At 43.1% G+C, this 17,577-nt stretch overlaps 1 long non-coding RNA gene across 2 annotated transcripts in view; it reads left to right on the top strand.

Moving 5' to 3' along the window:
* The window catches only part of LOC112545634 (uncharacterized), a 48,146-nt gene that overhangs the window by 9,156 nt on the left and 21,413 nt on the right, over positions 1–17,577 (top strand). For both annotated transcript variants that reach the window (XR_012902989.1, XR_012902988.1), the window contains exons 3-5: positions 5,079–8,134; positions 9,664–11,816; positions 15,934–16,115. This is a non-coding gene — a long non-coding RNA (uncharacterized LOC112545634). The remainder of the gene's footprint in view (positions 1–5,078; positions 8,135–9,663; positions 11,817–15,933; positions 16,116–17,577) is intronic.

The raw sequence follows: 17,577 nt of genomic DNA, 5'->3' as shown, positions 1-17,577 counted from the left end.
TCACAGACTCCTCTGGCAAGGAGTTCCACAGGTTGACTACACGCTGTGTAAAGAAGAACTTTCTTTTATTAGTTTTAAACCTGCTCCCCATTAATTTCATTTGGTGTCCTCTAGTTCTTCTATTTAGGGAACTAATAAATAACTTTTCTTTATCGGCCCTCTCCACACCACTCATGATTTTATATACCTTTATCATATCCCCCCTCAGTCTCCTCTTTTCTAAACTGAAAAGTCCCAGTCGCTTTAACCTCTCCTCATATGGGCAACTAATCATTTTTGTTGCCCTTTTCTGAACCCTTTCCAAGGCCAAAATAGCTTTTTTGAGGTGAGGAGACCACATCTGTACACAGTATTCAAGATGTGGGCGTACCATAGTTTTATACAGGGGCAGTAAGATATTCTGGGTCTTATTTTCTATCCCTTTCCCAATAATTCCTAGCATCCTATTTGCCTTTTTGACCGCTGCTGCACACTGTGTGGAAGTTTTCAGAGAACTGTCCACGATAACTCCAAGATCTCTTTCCTGATTTGTTGTAACCAAATTAGCCCCCATCATAATGTACGTATAGTTGGGGTTATTTTTCCCGATGTGCATTACTTTACACTTATCCACATTAAATTTCATTTGCCATTTTGTTGCCCAATCACTCAGTTTGGTGAGATCTTCTTGGAGTCCCTCACAGTCTGCTTCTGTCTTGACTATCCTAAACAGTTTGGTATCACCTGCAAACTTTACTACCTCACTGCTTACCCCTTTCTCCACATCATTTATGAATAAGTTGAAAAGGATTGGTCCCAGGACTGACCCTTGGGGGACACCACTAGTTACCCCTCTCCATTCTGAAAATTTACCATTTATTCCTACCCTTTGTTTCCTGTCTTTTAACCAGTTCTCAATCCAAGAAAGGACCTTCCCTCTTATCCCATGGCCATGTATTTTACACAAGAGCCTTTGGTGAGGGACCTTGTCAAAGGCTTTCTGAAAATCCAAGTATACTATATCTACTGGAACCGCCTTGTCCGCATGTTTGTTAACCCCTTCAAAGAACTCTAACAGATTAGTAAGAGAGGATTTCCCTTTACAGAAACCATGTTGACTTTTGTCCAACAAATTATGTTCTTCTACATGCTTCACAATTTTATTCTTTACTATTGTTTCAACTAATTTGCCCGGTACTGAAGTTAGACTTACCGGTCTGTAATTGCCAGGATCGCCTCTAGAGCCCTTTTTAAATATTGGTGTCACGTTGGCTACCTTCCAGTCATTAGGTACGGAAGCCGATTTAAAGGATAGGTTACAAACCACAGATAATAGCTCAGCAATTTCCCATTTGAGTTCTTTTAGAACCCTTGGATGAATGCCATCCGTCCCTGAGATTTGTTAACATTAAGCTTTTCTATTTGTTCCAAAACCTCCTCTAATGACACTTCAATCCGGGACAGTTCCTCAGATTCATCACCTACAAAGGACGGTGATGATTCGGGAATCTCCCCAACGTCCTCAGCCGTGAAGACTGAAGCAAAGAAATCATTTAGTTTCTCCGCAATGGCTTTATCGTCCTTGATTGCTCTTTTTATAGCTCGATTATCTAGGGGACCCACAGGTTTTTTAGCAGGCATCCTGCTTCTAATGTACTTAAACATTTTGTTATTTCTTTTTGAGTTTTTGGCTAGCTGTTCCTCAAAATTTTTTTTTTTTTTGCTTTTCTTATTACATGTTTACACTTGATTTGACAGTGTTTATGTTCCTTTCTATTTATCTCACTAGGATTGGACTTCCACTTCTTATAAGATGCCTTTTTGTCCCTCACTGCTTCTTTTACATGGTCTTTCTTTCTCTTGCTATGTTTTTTTAATTTGGGGTATACATTTAAGTTGGGCCTCTATTATGGTGTCTTTAAAAAGTTTCCATGCAGCTTTCAGGGATTTGGCACTAGCCACTGTGCCTTTTAATTTCTGTTTAACTAACCTCCTTATTTTTGTGTAATTCCCCTTTCTGAAATTAAATGCCAGGGTGCTGGACTGCTGAGGTGTTCTTCCCACCACAGGAATGTTAAATGTTATTATATTATGGTCACTATTCCCAAGCAGTCCTGTAAAGGTTATATCCTGGACCTCATCCTGCGCTCCACTCAGGACTAAATCGAGAATTGCCCCTCCCCTTGTGGGTTCCTGCACCAGCTGCTCCAAGAAGCAGTCATTTAAGCCATTGAGAAATTTTACCTCCGCTTCTCTTCCTGAGGTGACATGTATCCAGTCAATATGGGGGTAATTAAAATCCCCCATTATTATAGAGTTCTTTATTTTGGTAGCCTCTCTAATCTCCCTTAGCATTTCAATGTCAGTATCGCTGTCCTGGTCAGGTGGTCGGTAATATATCCCTACTGCTAATTTCTTATTATTGGAGCATGGAATTTCTATCCATAGCGATTCTATTGAACATGTTGATTCATTTAATATTTTTATTTCATTTGATTCTACATTATCTTTCACATATAGTGCCACTCTGCCACCCACCCGGCCTGCTCTATCCTTTCGATATATTTTATATCCCGGTATGATTGTGTCCCACAGATTTTCCTCATTCCACCAGGTTTCAGTGATGCCTATTATGTCAATCTCCTCATTTAATACGAGGTACTCTAGTTCACCCATCTTATTAGTCAGACTCCTAGCATTTGTGTACAAGCACTTTAAAAATTTGCCAGTGCTTATTTGTCTGCCCTTCACTGATACATTGGATTCCTTTGTATGCGGTTGTTTGTCTGCTCTGGCCCATGGTTTGCCCTCTCCCCTCCTCTCTTTCTGATTACAGCTTAGAGAATCTCTATCAATGGATTTTCCTCTAAGAGAAGTCTCCCTCCGATTTACGTGCATCTCCGCACCAATCGGCTTTCTCCCATCTCTTAGTTTAAAAACTGCTCTACGGCCTTTTTAATGTTTAGTGCCAGCAGTCTGGTTCCACCCTGGTTTAGGTGGAGCCCATCCTTCCTGTATAGGCTCCCCCTCTCCCAAAAGTGTCCCCAGTTCCTAATAAATCTAAACCCCTCTTCCCTACACCATCGTCTCATCCATGCATTGAGACTCTGAAGCTCCGCTGCCTACCTGGCCCTGCGCGTGGAACTGGAAGCGTTTCCGAGAATGCCACCATAGAGGTCCTAGATTTCAGTCTCTTTCCTAGCAGCCTAAATTTGGCCTCCAGGACATCTCTCCTACCCTTCCCTATGTCATTAGTACCTACATGTACCGCGACCACCGGCTCCTCCCCAGCACTACACATAAGTCTGTCTAGATGCCTCGAGAGATCCGCAACCTTCGCACCAGACAGGCAAGTGACCATATGGTTCTCCCAGTCATCACAAACCCAACTATCTATGTTTCTAACGATCGAATCACCCACTACTAACACCTGCCTCTTCCTAACTGGCATTCCCTCCCCCTCAGAGGTATCCTCAGTGCGAGAGGATACCGCAACATCCTCTGGGAGGAGGGTCCCAACTACGGGATGGTTTCCCTCTGCTCCCATTGAATGCTCTGTTCCCTTGAGACTTTCATCCTCCTTAAGAGCACTGGGGCTCTCAGACTGGAGGTGGGACGGTACTACAGTGTCCCGGAAAGTCTCATCAACATAGCTCTCTACCTCCTTAGCTCCTCCAGTTCAACCACCCTGGCCTCCAAAGCCCAAACTCAATCTCTGAGGGTCAGGAGCTCCTTGCAACGGGTGCACACACATGCCACCCGCCCACAGGGCAGGTAATCATACATGTTACACTCAACACAATAAACAGGATAGCCCCCACTCTGCTGCTGGGCTTCTGTCTGCATTTTTCTAATGAATAAGTTTAAGTCTAAACTGGGATTTTTTTTAAACCTCTGGAATATAGATTATTCTAATAGTTATGTTTTAAAGAAGGTCAGAAGTCACTAGTGCTCTCTACCCCCTCTAAACTCCCTCTCCAAGCTCTCCTGTTAGCTGTTCCTGGTCACTGACTCACAGGCTTATGAAGCTCTACTAGCCCCTCCCCCTGACTGAGGCTCAGCCAATTAACAGAGGCTTCTAGATTTCAAACCTTTTAGAAGCTCCTTCAAACAAACAAACCAAACAAACAAACCAAACAGACAAACACAAGCTCAGCACACTGCAAATAACTCCCACACACACAAACACACACTCCAGACAGCCACTTACCACAAGGGTCCGGTTTTTACTCCTCTTTTACCTGGAGAACTCCCTCTCCAAACTCTCCTATTAGCTGTTCCTGTTCGCGCTCCTTCTCATGCAGTGAATTCTGGAAGTTGCGTATACTCTGAAGGAAGGATTGGGACTAAGCACTGTATTGGCAGATTAAATTTAATTTGCACATATATATAGGTAAATATTAAACAAAAAATAAACATATACCAGTGGGCTCTGAAGACTTCGTATCCTCTATGAAAGTGTCTTTTAATTATAATAATTTACTTCAATTATAATTATAATAATCTAAAATCTATTCCCAGTGTTAAGCAGCAATTTGAGCGGAGTAACACGCCGGTGAGATCATGCTAATGAAGCGCGGGATATTGAAATCCCCGCTTCATTAGCAATTTAGTTTGAACTAGGGAGCAAGTGTAGACATATCCCCACTTTTTATTATATTGTTTTAGCACATCTAGCATTAGTAATGTTTGATTTATTACCTTAATTATCTTGTACATTTAACAAATCTTTTAAAACACATGTTCCCTGGTTATGATGTGGACAAATAAACACAAAGACTAAACCATCAAATTTCTTTTGATGGTTGACCTATTGGAGATATAAATCCAGGTTTAAAGTAGTGCAATGCTAGTATATTCACTGACTTGCATCCTATATCCCTTTATAAACATTATCATAAAGCAGTATAATAGTTACAGCCTTTAGTGGCAGCATTATTTGAAGATGTTATATAGCAGATTGTGTTAGATGATAAACATTATGGGTATGTTGACTGCATTAGCTTTGACAATAAAGAAGCCTTGCCAATGTTAAAAACAATGTAGAAAGCTGGTTAATATTATACCAACAATATTCTATTGCAACATCCCTGATTCAGGGAGCTTGGGAACAGAGAACAGGAGTTTGAGAGGAAGAGGAGATCCTCCCACTGAACAAACAAGGTGTGAGTACTAACTTTGGAGTAAATTTGCTTGACTGTTTGCATTTTCTTCTGTTTCAGATAATTTCAGTTATTTTAGTTACATTTATCAGTTGGGTTTGTGTGTCTGGGAGTGTTTGAGCCTTTGTTCTCTTGATCGGTCTTAATCAGCTTGTGATCACCCTCCTCCTGTGTGCTTAACAGAGGGGTAGGGCTGACCTAAGAGAGAAGGTCTTAAAAGCCAGAAGCTAAGCCACCAGGGGAACACTAACAGGGGAGTTTGAGAGGCAGTTTGTAAGACAGAGTCCATAACAGGGAGTCGTAGTACAACCTGTATTGTTAGGAAGAGTTAACACTGCTCCTGTCTCCTCTGCCTGTGCCTGTAGCCAAACAGACATGACCTGACCATGGATGCCTCTATCCAGATCCTGGTGTGATTTTGCAGAAACCGTGGCTCGCATTTCCCACATACCGAAATCCAACCTGGAGAGAGAATCCAATGTGAAAGGTGCCTGCTGGTGGAATCTCTCAGGAAGCAGGTGGGAGAGCTACATGGGGCAGAGGTTAGGCCAAGGAGCATTTATGCCCATGAGGAATTCCTTGAGAGTATTCCTGTGGGGACATCTAAGGCTGAGGAAACTATCCAGCTTCAGAGAATTGTTTGTATGCTACTGGTGGAGGAGATAATTGTCTCGGGGCATGTCTAGACTACCCTTGGCTTCTGAAAGAAGACATTCAAATTTGGTGTGAATTTGCTTATCTTCTTCTGATCCCTTTTTCAGAAGAGGTTTTTTTTGGGGGGGAGTAGTCTAAACGGGGGTTTTCACGCAACCCCCCCTTTTTCGAAAGAAACCTGTAAATCTCTTTTTTTAAGGAGTAAGGGTTCTTTTGAAAAAGGGAGGGTTTTGCACAAAAAAACCCATCTACACTGCTGCTTTTTTAAAATTGTTTTTTATAAACCTCTTCCAAAAAAGGGATCGGAAGAAGATATGCACATTTGTGCTGAATTTACATATCTTCTTTCGGAAGCTGAGGGTAGTCTAGACGTGCCCTCAGTGAGAACATTGACAGCTGGTTACTTCTGGCCACAGGCAGTGCTCCATCCCTACATCCCACCCACCATGGTTCTGTAGAACCATTATGCTGCCCTGAATACAAGAGATAAGGAATCACCCTTTCTGAAGGAGGAGGAGAAGAAGCTATGTACCTATGTAAGGCTGGGAGGCTATGTAAGGCTGGGAGGTTTCTAACCACCACTATGACAAGGAAATGTATGGCGGGGATGGTTGGAGGCTCTTCTGAGGGGGATGGATCCACCCATCTGTCGCCCTGACATGACATCCTTGGAGGTATTCTGCCTACCAGGGACCCATATCCGAGACGTTACGAAGGGATTGTTGAGGATCATCCAGCCCTCTGACAACTATCCATGCTACTCATCCAGTGGTCACTAATGATATTTCAAGGTGTGACCTTGAACAGATTGAAAGTGACTCCCAGGGCTCTGGAAGTATGAGGGAGGGAGTTTGGTGTGCAGGTGGTATTCTCTTCTATCCTTCTGGGCAAAGATAGGGGTCCAGGCAGAGATAGATGCATCCTGGAGGGGATGCCTGGCTGTGAAGATGATGTCCACAGGAGGGCTTAGGCTTCTTTGACCATGGGATGCTGTTCCAGGAAGAAGGACTGATAAGCAGAGGTGGGGTAAACCTATTGAGGAAGGGGAAGAGCGCATTTGGATACATACTAGCTAACCTAATAAGGAGAGCTTTAAACTAGGTTCAACAGGGGCAGATGACCAAAACTCACAGGTAAGTGAAAAAGACCTACAAGATGGGTCAGGAATGGGGGGAGCATGGGCTATAATAGTAGGGATCAAGGGGAAACAAGGCAGAATCGGGGGGTAAAATCAAATGCAGATAACTCCACTTGGGGAGGAACAATCAGTATCATGCATATTTAAAGGGAAATGACTATCTAGGAAGGAGTACTGCAGAAAAGGATCTGGGGTTCATAGTGGAACATAAACTAAATATAAGTCAACAGCAGTGTTCCCTCTAAGCTGTGCACAGCTTCACAGGTGATTAATCAATTGCCCCCAGTCAGTCAGCTCCATGCACAGAGCCTAGAGCCTCTGCCTGGGTGGGCTGATTAATCACCTGTGAAGCTGTGTGGCTGCCCAGCTTAGAGGGAACACTGGTCAACAGTGTGACAATGTGGCAAAAAACACCTCCCGCTTCCCATTATCTCCCCAGGTAAGCATTATGTATTGTGTGTCACAATATAAGTCTATTAGCATACTAAGTCAAATGCTAATGAAGAACTTGTAGGTACTTCAAAACAAAATTAACAGGAAGAGGTAAACTGTAAACGGTAAGATAAACAGGAAGATCAAAGATCTAGTGTATATGGGAGTGCAGAGAGATGCCCTGGCAATCCTTCAGGCTGGGAAGACATGATGCTAGACAAGATATTAGAAAAGAAAGGTCTTAGTTATCCTGGTTGAAAATGCAGGGAAAAGAACTTAGGGGAAGCTATCATGTAGGAGACAGAGAAATGTCTGGTGAGTTAAGTTTAAGTTCTAGAAAGCACATTATGATTTTGTTTTATATATAACCATAAGTTTTCGATATCCTTACTATCATTTGAATCTCTGTTTGTCAATAATAAACTTATTCATTCCTACTATAAATACATCTGAGTACAGTGTATTAAGTAGAGTGGTAATCCTGATGTAAAACTTGCAAGCTGGAGAGCTGAAGAAGAAATGGTTAAGTTTGTTGGTGTCTAATTGTTACATTTATTTGTAATATATTTATTAGAACATAAAAATGGATATACTGGGTCAGACCAAAGATCCATCTAGCCCAGTATCCTGTCTTCCAACTATGGCCAATGCCAAATGCCCCAGAGGGAGTGAACAGAACAGGTAACCATCAAGTGATCCCTCTCCTGTCATCCACTTCCAGCCCCGACTGACAGAGGCTAGGGACACCCTTTCTACCCCATTCTGGCTAGTAAGTATTGATGGACCTAACCTCTATGAATTTATCCAGTTATTTTTTGAACCTTGTTAAAGTCCTGGTCTTCACAGCACCCTCTGACAAGGAATTCCACAGTTTGACTGTGCGCTGTTTGAAGGAAAACTTCCTTTTGTTTGTTTTAAACTTGCTACCTATTAATTTCATTTGCTGACCCGTCGATCTTATGTTATGGGAACAAGTAAATAACTTTTCCTTATTCGCTTTCTCCATATTGTTGTATCTGGAGTCCTCTATCATATCTTCCCTTAGTCTCCTCTTTTCTAAGATGAAAAGTCCCAGTCTTTTTAATCTCTCTTCATATGGCATCAGTTCCAAACTCCTAATCATTTTTGTTTCCCTTTTCTGAAACTTTTCGAATGCCAATATATCTTTTTTGAGATGAGGCGACCACATCCGTATGTCAAGATGTGGGCATACCATGTATTTATATACAGGCAGTCCCCGAGTTACGCGGATCTCACTTATGTCGGATCCGTACTTACGAACAGGGCTTTTCTCATCCCGCAGGACGCGGGCGGCGGGACCGCCCAGACGCGCCGCGGTCCCGCCGCCCGCATCCCCCGGGGCGAGAAAAGCGGCTCCGCGGCTCCCTGGTCTGCTGGGGGGCCCCCCAGCAGACTAGGGAGACGCGGAGCAAAGCCACGGAGGACACGGGCGGCGGGACCGCCCAGACGCGCTGCGGTCCAGCCGCCCGCGTCCTCCGCGGCTTTGCTCCATGTCTCCCTGGTCTGCTGGGGGGGGGCCTGGTCTGCTGGGAGGGGCCTCCGGCTGCCTGTGTCCTCCGGGGCGAGAAAAGCGGCTCCATGTCTCCCTGGTCTGCTGGGGGGGGGGACGGACCCCAGCAGACCAGGGAGACATGGAGCAAAGCCGCGGAGGACGCGGGCGGCGGGACCGCGGCGCGTCTGGGCGGTCCCGCCACCCGCGTCTCCCTGGTCTGCTGGGGGGGGGGGGCACAGCTAGTGGGCCCCCCCCCCAGCAGACCAGGCTTTTCTCGCAGATGCCTGTGGTAGAGCAGCTGGGGCGCTGCCGGGTTGGTCCCGCAGCGCCGCTCCTCGGCGCTACTGGACCAACCCGGAAGCACCCCAGCTGCTCTGCCCCAGACGTCCCCAAGTCAGCCGCTGCTGAAACTGACCAGCGGCTGACTACAGGAAGCCAGAGGCAGAGTTGCTCTGCCCCAGGCTTCCTGGAATCATCATTTTGTATGTATAGCTGGGATTCGTTTTTCCAATGTGCATTACATTGCATTTATCAGTATTAAAATTCATGTGCCATTTTGTTGCCCAATCACCTCGTTTTGAGAGATCCTTTTGAAGCTCTTCACATTCTGCTTTGGTCTTAACCATCTTGAGCAGCTTTAATCCTTTAAAAATAGCACAGCAATATCAAAGCGGTGATCACTATGGACATTGTAAACTAACAGTGTTATAAATATTTTCATTCTGGTAAACTTCAATTAACTTTTTTTCTTTGTTTTTATTTTAGTGACTTGGTTTTCTTTGCAGGTTATTTTGTGGTGGATCATTAGTATCTTGGAAAGTAAACTCCAGGCTAATTCATTAATCTGTCCTCCATGTGAGCTTTGATGTGAAGATCTGACTTTGCATTTTGGTGGAAAGTATGACATTCTTCTTCTGCAGTGCCTACAAAAATTGGCCTACTAATAATGGAAATGTTCTGGGGCAATCAAGTATATTTTATATATATATTTATTTAATAACTTCTAAACACAGACATACATATACAACATACTGATATGAAAACATTTCATACTTGTTGATATTTCTTTCTTCTCCCACCATTTCTTGTCTTAGATAGTTCTGTTGCATAAAGCTGACTGCTGCTTCTCATAGGTTTGGTCACTATCTAGCGGATAGTAGGAACTGCCAGAATATAAATTAATTTGATATAGATTTTAAAACTTCTAAATAGTTTTTAGCTCCCTTGCAGACTTTGTAAAGGCCACATTTTTATGTCCTTCATAGCCATCCAGCATTATTAAATTAACTACTTCATGCCAAATGAATTTAAAAGTTCAGTAAATATTAGGGCTTGATCCTTTATTACCTGTCTTCATATCCTTTATTAGTGGGGGCAATCATATTGCAGTCAATGGAATTATTCATTAATAAAGGTTTGGAGGGCAAGCCCTTTGGTTGGAAATTCTTGAGGACGGTGCTTTTGTCTTATTTTTTTCCTTTTAGGACTAAGTATGATAAGGAGCATGATTTAAGAGTAGAGCTGGGAAAATTTTCTTCAGCAAATAGAAAATTTGCAAAAACTGCATTTTTCAGGGTTACAAAACTATTTGTTAATTTGGGTTGAATTCAACAAATAGTTTCAGCCCAGGAAAAAACGGATTTTTAAGTCAAAACAATTAATTTCAACTATCTCAAAGAAGGTTTTGTTTTAACTTTGTTTCAAAACGAGCATTTTGTTCTAAAATTTGGTAATTAAAAAAAATAAACACTGAAGGCCTTTGAATGGTGAGAACTGCAGAGCCCACAGCTTGGCCCCATCCCTGTTAGGACACAGGACTGTTGAAGGAAGCAGGTGAGACTCCCAGGATTTCAGCTCAGATATTCAGAGGCACATACCCTGTGCCTGTATGGATAGTACACTTGGGACTTTATTCCCCAAGGTCCGAGCGCCATTCGAGGAACAGGCCCTGAACGCAGCATACAGTTTTTATAATATGTTACTCGGATGCCACATTGTCTAATGCATATTCAGTATACGTTTCTCCCTTCTCCATATTTCCTCATCCTATTAATGTTGGGATGCCCTCCTCCTTTAGGTTAGTTGACCAATGATCTTCACTTATGATATGAAAGCAGGGGCTGAACTGCTGCTTGCTATCAGCCAGCTAAAAGGAGAGAGCTGCCTTGGGGCCATTACAAATTGTTTAGTTGTGCAAGATAATTAACTGTTAACTGTGGATATGTAAATACAGCTCATGTCAGGATGGGGAGAGAATATGAGGTGTGGCTATGTAAATCCAATTCAGCCAGGGCTGATGGCGGATCAGTGTTGGAATGGAATGTGGTGTACTGTAAATAATTTGGGGCTGTTGTGGGGGTGACAAATCATGCTACCCCTTAATGTGGGAACTGTAAAACATGCCACCAGTGCTTGCAGGAGAGACACCACCATCATTGTAAGAAGTCTCCGAGGAACAAGCCTCTCCCCTTCCAGAGTTGAGTGAACTGAGCTGGGGGAGAAGGGTTAAAGGGCTTGAGTTAGCCTACTTCACACTTGCTAGGTGTGAGCTGTAAGACTGGCTCAACTTGCCCCTTTCCCCCTTTGTTTTAAGGACAGACCTAAAGCAGACTCCATGAGGAGTCTTTTTGCTAGTCCAGTGGAAGCTGGAATGCTTTGCCAGTCCAGGTGGTGGCTAAAGAGTTGAAATCACTAAGAGCTGAAATCACTGGTTTGGCTGAGAGCCAGATCCATTGCAGCCAGCGAGGAGCAGCAATCAGTGGCGTGGAGTGGAGCAGCGGCAGGCGAGGAGTGGCGACCAGCAGCATGGCAGCGGCGGGTGTGGAGCGGCGGCAGGTGACCAGCGGTGCTATGCGGCTGGTAGGAGCAGCGGCAGGCGACCAGCGGAGCGTCCGGTGGCGTGGAACGAGACAGCTGGTGGAGCATGGCGGAGTGACTTGTAAGGTGCCCCCTATCTATACCCCCACCCCCATTTCTACCCAGGTTGGGAGGTGAAACCCTGTGGGTGAACTTTTGGACTCTTGGTGGCACTGACCAGAGACAGAGACTTTTGGGGTGTCGGACTTTGGGACTTCAGGTGATTCTTGGCTGAGGGTGGGGGGCTTAGCTCATGTTTGGGTTATGAACTCTGTTTGTGGTATTTTCCCAAGTTAATGCCGTATGACTTCTCTCTCTGTTTCATTAAATGTTTCTTTCCTACACTCAGACTCTGTGCTTGTGAATGGGGAAGCATTGCCTCTCAGAGGCACCCAGGGGTGCGTGAATTTCCCAGGTTACTGGGTGGGGGCTTGAGCCAGTTCTGTGTGAGATGAACCCCAAGATATTAAACCCGGCCCTGGTTGCTGCCAGGCCTACCCGGCAGAAGGGTTACACATATATATCAGTTTGTGGCCATGGGACTCTTGTGGTCAAACATCTGCAGATATTTCCATCCTAAAATATCCCAAAGCTCATGTTCCTGTGGTTGGCTCACATCATTATGAACAAACTTCCCCCTTAAACACTCTATTCCCAATTCCCCAATACTTATGGATGACCGTTGGGCTGCTTATCTGTGTCAAAGTTCATGGGCCTCAGGGGCGGATATAGGGCAGGGTGAGCGGGGCAGCCGCCCCGGGCCCCGCGCTTCAAGAAGCCCCGCGCATGCGCCGTAGCAAAGGGGGGCCCTGCGAAATTGTGCTGCCGTGGGCCCTGCAAAATGGTCATCTGCCCCTGATGGGCCTGAAGGCTTATGCTAAGTGTGGTAGCCAATGGCTTACACAGAGGTCATCCAGGAGATACTTAACTCAGATAGATGAGTGTTGCTCAACTCTCGGTTTGCAGCTCCTAGGAGGGCTTGGGGCAGGGCTCACAAGAGCAGGGACAAGCAAGGCAACTGCTGAGGGCTCCATAACACAGGAGGGCCTGTGAAGCTAAGTTACATGCTTTAACATTGCCAGCTGGGCTTGGGCTTCAGCCCCAATGCATGGGACTCAGGCTTCAGATAAGGCTCACGGCTGAAAAAAGCTCAAATATCACTGTGAAATTTAAGTATTTATATTCCAATTGATTTATTTTATATGGTAAAAATGAGAAAGTAAACAATTTTTCAATAATAGTGTGGCTGTCACTTTTTTGTATTTTTATATCTGATTTTGTAAGGAAGTAGTTTTTAAGTTAAATGAAACTAGAGGTATACAGGACAAATCATACTCCTGAAAGGGATACAGTAGCTTGGAAAGTTAGAGAACCACTGTAGGATACAGGTTTCTTGTATTACTGATGAATAAAATAAATGATAAAGTTAGCTCTATGGCTACAGGCATGCATGGCCTGATGGAAGAGGGGGAATATTACCTGTAGGAAGGTGCTTATGAGGAAAACGTAGCTTTTTAATTGGTAGGGGATGGCAATGCTTATAGAGTGGAAAATTTCTTATTACTGAAAGGAAAACATGAAGGGCCATAGCAAATGTGTGATTTAACAGTTAAAGTAGCCTTTATAGCTGTTTATGCATGTTTGACATTCTAAGTTGCCATTTTGAACTCCATGTGGTAGGGAGAAACCAAGGTGCAGTGATACAGCCGTCTTTTAATGACTAAACACTGGTAGTTGGGGCTTATCATTTTTGAATTGCTTCTTACAGCAGAAATTCCTCCTGTCACTGTAATAATAAACCGTAAAATTGAGTCATATGCTTACTGGGCTTTGGGGCAGCTTCTGTCCCCACTGGGTTTTCTACAGGCTCAGCAGCAGCTGTTCCTTGGCAGGGGGCGGGGTTGTTCAAACAGCTCTTCTGTATAGGGAATGGGGAGCTGCTGTTGATCCTGATCCACTGCCTGCTCTGGGATGGGTTTCATTAAGAGTCACTTCATGCTCTGAGAGACTGCTGCTGGCTCCCATCAGTCCCCAGGCCAGAATAAGATGCCAAAAGGGCATAATGCCAGCTGAATAGGTTGGTTGGCTCTATGCTAAGCATAGTGCACAGAACCCAGTCAAAGTCATCATAAAATGGGCATATTGTGAGTGAGTTACTCATGGTATGATTCTTGTCACTGATCTTACAGTACTTGCTCTTCAGCTTCTTAATATGTTCCCTGCACTGATCACCAGTCCAGAAAATCTGCAGAGTTGCCAGATTTTTAGTTATTGTCTGGTATGGATGGTCATTCCTGGTGCATTAGTTGAAATACATAGTTTTATGAGAGATTCGTCAACATTTGGCTTTGCTCCTGTGACTGTGAAGCATCTTGTTTTGCAAGAGGTTTAATCGGTTGGAGCTCTGTTGCAAACCAAGGGGCCTCTCTGAAATTGTGTTTGCAGTTCAGTGATCACAAGAGAAGAGGTTAACATTGACCAGTTCACTGGAGGCGGGGGTAAGGGAAGGGCTAGTTTCTGTTTTCAATAGACTGATTTGCAGATTGTTGGGATAGAGAAGGCTAAGGAAATTGTCCCATGGAATTGTGGGATACTTCTGGCAAACTATTGGGACATGAGTCAAGGAGGGCTATGTCTTCACTGCAGAGCAGTAGGGCTTGAACTGGGGTCCCTGCTTGACTCATGCTTAGACTCTCTAGCACTGGAGAGTCCTGGGGGGGGAAGGACCCCAGGTTCAAGCTCTGGGTTAGCATGATTGTGGTGTAGACACTAGGGAAATTAAATCTGAGTTGAGCTCAAGCATGAGGGTACATTTAAATGTGGTTGTACCCTAAGAGATACTTTTTGAGATAACATTAACTATATTATTGTGAAGACCCATCCAATGACAGCACAGCTCCTATTTTGGTTCAGAAGGAGGTTTCCTTCTTTTGCACTCCCAAGTTCTTTGGAGGTGAGGGGATGCAGCTAACAATATCTGCAACTCTCCAATTCCCTCATACCAAATTGCATACTTGCAGGGAAAACCCAAGAGAAACTTGGTTTCTATATAACAGTGAATCCAGTTAGTTCTTATGGAGATATATATAGCATTTATATCTAGTACTCTGACATTAACATTTTACCAATAATTGCTTTAAACTTAAACTATACCTCATATTTCATAACTAAAAATCAGAACTATTGCCTTATACTTTTTAGCCAGTAGCTTATTGAAATTCACCTTAAAAGCAGTTAAAAGTTGCTAAGAACAAATATATCTCAGAACAGCATATCTCACAAGACCAAAATCCATTCTGGGTTATATAAATGCATTGCCCGTTTAATGGGTGCTGCACCCTTGTATCTAAGAACAAAGTTTGACTCATCAGCCTTAGACCAGATAAAAGGAGTTTCTACTATTGTTCATCATATTGTCCTTCCTAGGCTCAGCAGCTATAGGGGAATATCCCTTTGCTAGCAAGCCAGGAGTATGCAACCCCTTCATCATGTGGCAGGCATGGTACTGAGAATGATGTTGAAAGGCTGCCAAAGCCTGCCATCCTTTATAGCAGGGGTGTCCAAACTTTTTTCAAAGAGGGCCAGATTTGATGAAGTGAACATGCGTGAGGGCCGACCATTTTGCCTGACATTCTTTGAACCATTAAAATTAAATGCAAATTAACTATTTTATGCAAAGTTTATTGCAAACGGCATACTTTTCATTTCGTCACATGGATGACAAATCTAAACAGGTGTTAAATCACTCTGCCTTTCATATCTGAAGGCCAGATGAAAAAAAAAATCCAGGAAGCTGAAATATATGTCAGGAACATTGTAAAGTACATTACATATTATTGGTAATAAAGGTTGTCTGTCAACTTTTAAGTTCAAAAAATATGAACAGGAACATAACACCAAGTATACATGTTGTGTCCAAATATATTTATAACTGATTTAGACCAACTGACATTAACTGAGATTTTACAATGTATTCATCTCAATACATATGGATTCGTTGGGGGCCATAAAAGATAGATATTGCCAAATTACCTGGGGGGCCGTATTAAACCGGAACACGGGCCGCAATTGGCCCGCGGGCTGGACTTTGGACATGCCTGCTTTATAGCTTAGAGTTTTTCCTGGGTTGACTGAAGGTCAATCAACTTGAGAAATAAAAAGCTACAGTCCAAAATTAACAGTTTTTCTCTGGCTGACAGCATCTTTCTGGAAATCAGTGGAGGAAAAGAGGATATGGATTATATAGCTCAGACAGATCAACCTGTTCACCAAAATATGATGATTGAAAAGAAGAGGCCTTCAAACATAACAGTAACAAGAAAAAGATTACTCTTGCACTTCTTGTTGATCTGATAAGGATGGGAGTCCTGCCTTTCCCCAGGTAATTTTTTTATTTTGTTTTAACTGTCTTAAATATCAGGCCAGGAGTCATCCATAATGCCAGCTTTCAGCTGAGCAGTTGTGATTTTTTTTACTCCAGTCACAAGGATATTAATAATCCTTATAAACAGTACAGCTCTTCTGTAGCTGTTGATTATATTATAGGTAGGGTGTTTTATGCTTGTGTATTTTGCTTATAGCATCAGGTGTTCCTCTGTATTGATCAGCCTGATGTGGAAGTAACAGCCACACGTTTCTGAGGAAGCGTTGCTCAGAAACCCATGGAAATATTATGCTGGTTCACACTCTTAGTGCATCTAACAGTAACACTCATCATCTATTTATTATTCAAACTTTAAATGTAAAATCCTGAGAACCATCCACAAATATGCTCAACACATTTTATACTTAAAGCATGATGTTTAAGTCTGATGTTTTGTGTTGGTCTTATTAAAACATTTCTTGCTAACTGTGGGCTAAAATATAAAGTCTTTACTCAAACTAAACTCTAGTTGATGTCACCAAGATTTTTTGACTGAGTGAAATTGAGGTTCAGCTTGTCCTGCAGGTTTTTCCTTGGAAAAGAGCAGAGAGACAGGGGAAAAGAATATTCAACAAGAGATATAATTTATCCAGTGATTCAGTTCCCCTTCTCCCATCACAGATCCGTCCAGAATCTGTGGAGGCCAGGGTAATCCACACTGTGGCCTCTATAGCTGTTCTGGTGCCCTATGCTTCCCATTCAGAACAGCTCCAGTGAAGATGAAGTCCCAGCTCCTGGTGGAGAAGGGAGATGTACACGTGAAGGAGAGCTTACATGCAGAGACCCGTAGAGAGATCTGACCTCAAGGAAGGGTTTGGCTCTGAATAGTGGTCCTGTATAACTCAGTAATTCTGCTTGTGAATACAGGAGAAAGGCTCATTTTACTTTTTTAATTTAAATTGTGCAATTCCTTATACTGAAAACTGCTACATGTCTCAGTCTTAGCTGAAATAGTGCAAAGACAGGATATTGAAACACAACACATAATTCCAACATTTTGTGGACTAGAAATCTGTGGTATTAGAAAGCAGAGCTTGATCTAGATAATGCACCTTGTTGTTATGAATGCTTACAAATTATTCTTGGTTAAATTAGTGTCATAGGATGTATTAGTAGCTTTTATTTAACCCCAAAAGAAAGAGAGCTTTTGAGACACCTTTCTATTTACAAATGTGTCATGCAGAGTGAAGCCCAAATAATGTAAAAATCAAAACAAATAATGGGATAAATTCATCCTTTGTTATTCCCTTGGCTTCAATGGATTTAGCCCAATCTCTCTTATTCCTTTGACTTCAATAGCCTTAGCCTAATATCTTTTGATTGTGTGTTATTTTGTGATGGGCTTCTACTAAGAAAGACCAGATCATGATCTGAGCTCTGCCTTACAGTGTGCACTATTACTTTTATTGTCTTTTTAAAA

This window comes from Pelodiscus sinensis, chromosome 3 (assembly GCF_049634645.1).
Source record: "Pelodiscus sinensis isolate JC-2024 chromosome 3, ASM4963464v1, whole genome shotgun sequence".
Classification (NCBI taxonomy): domain Eukaryota; kingdom Metazoa; phylum Chordata; order Testudines; family Trionychidae; genus Pelodiscus; species Pelodiscus sinensis.
This window is presented reverse-complemented; position numbering and strand designations above follow the sequence as displayed.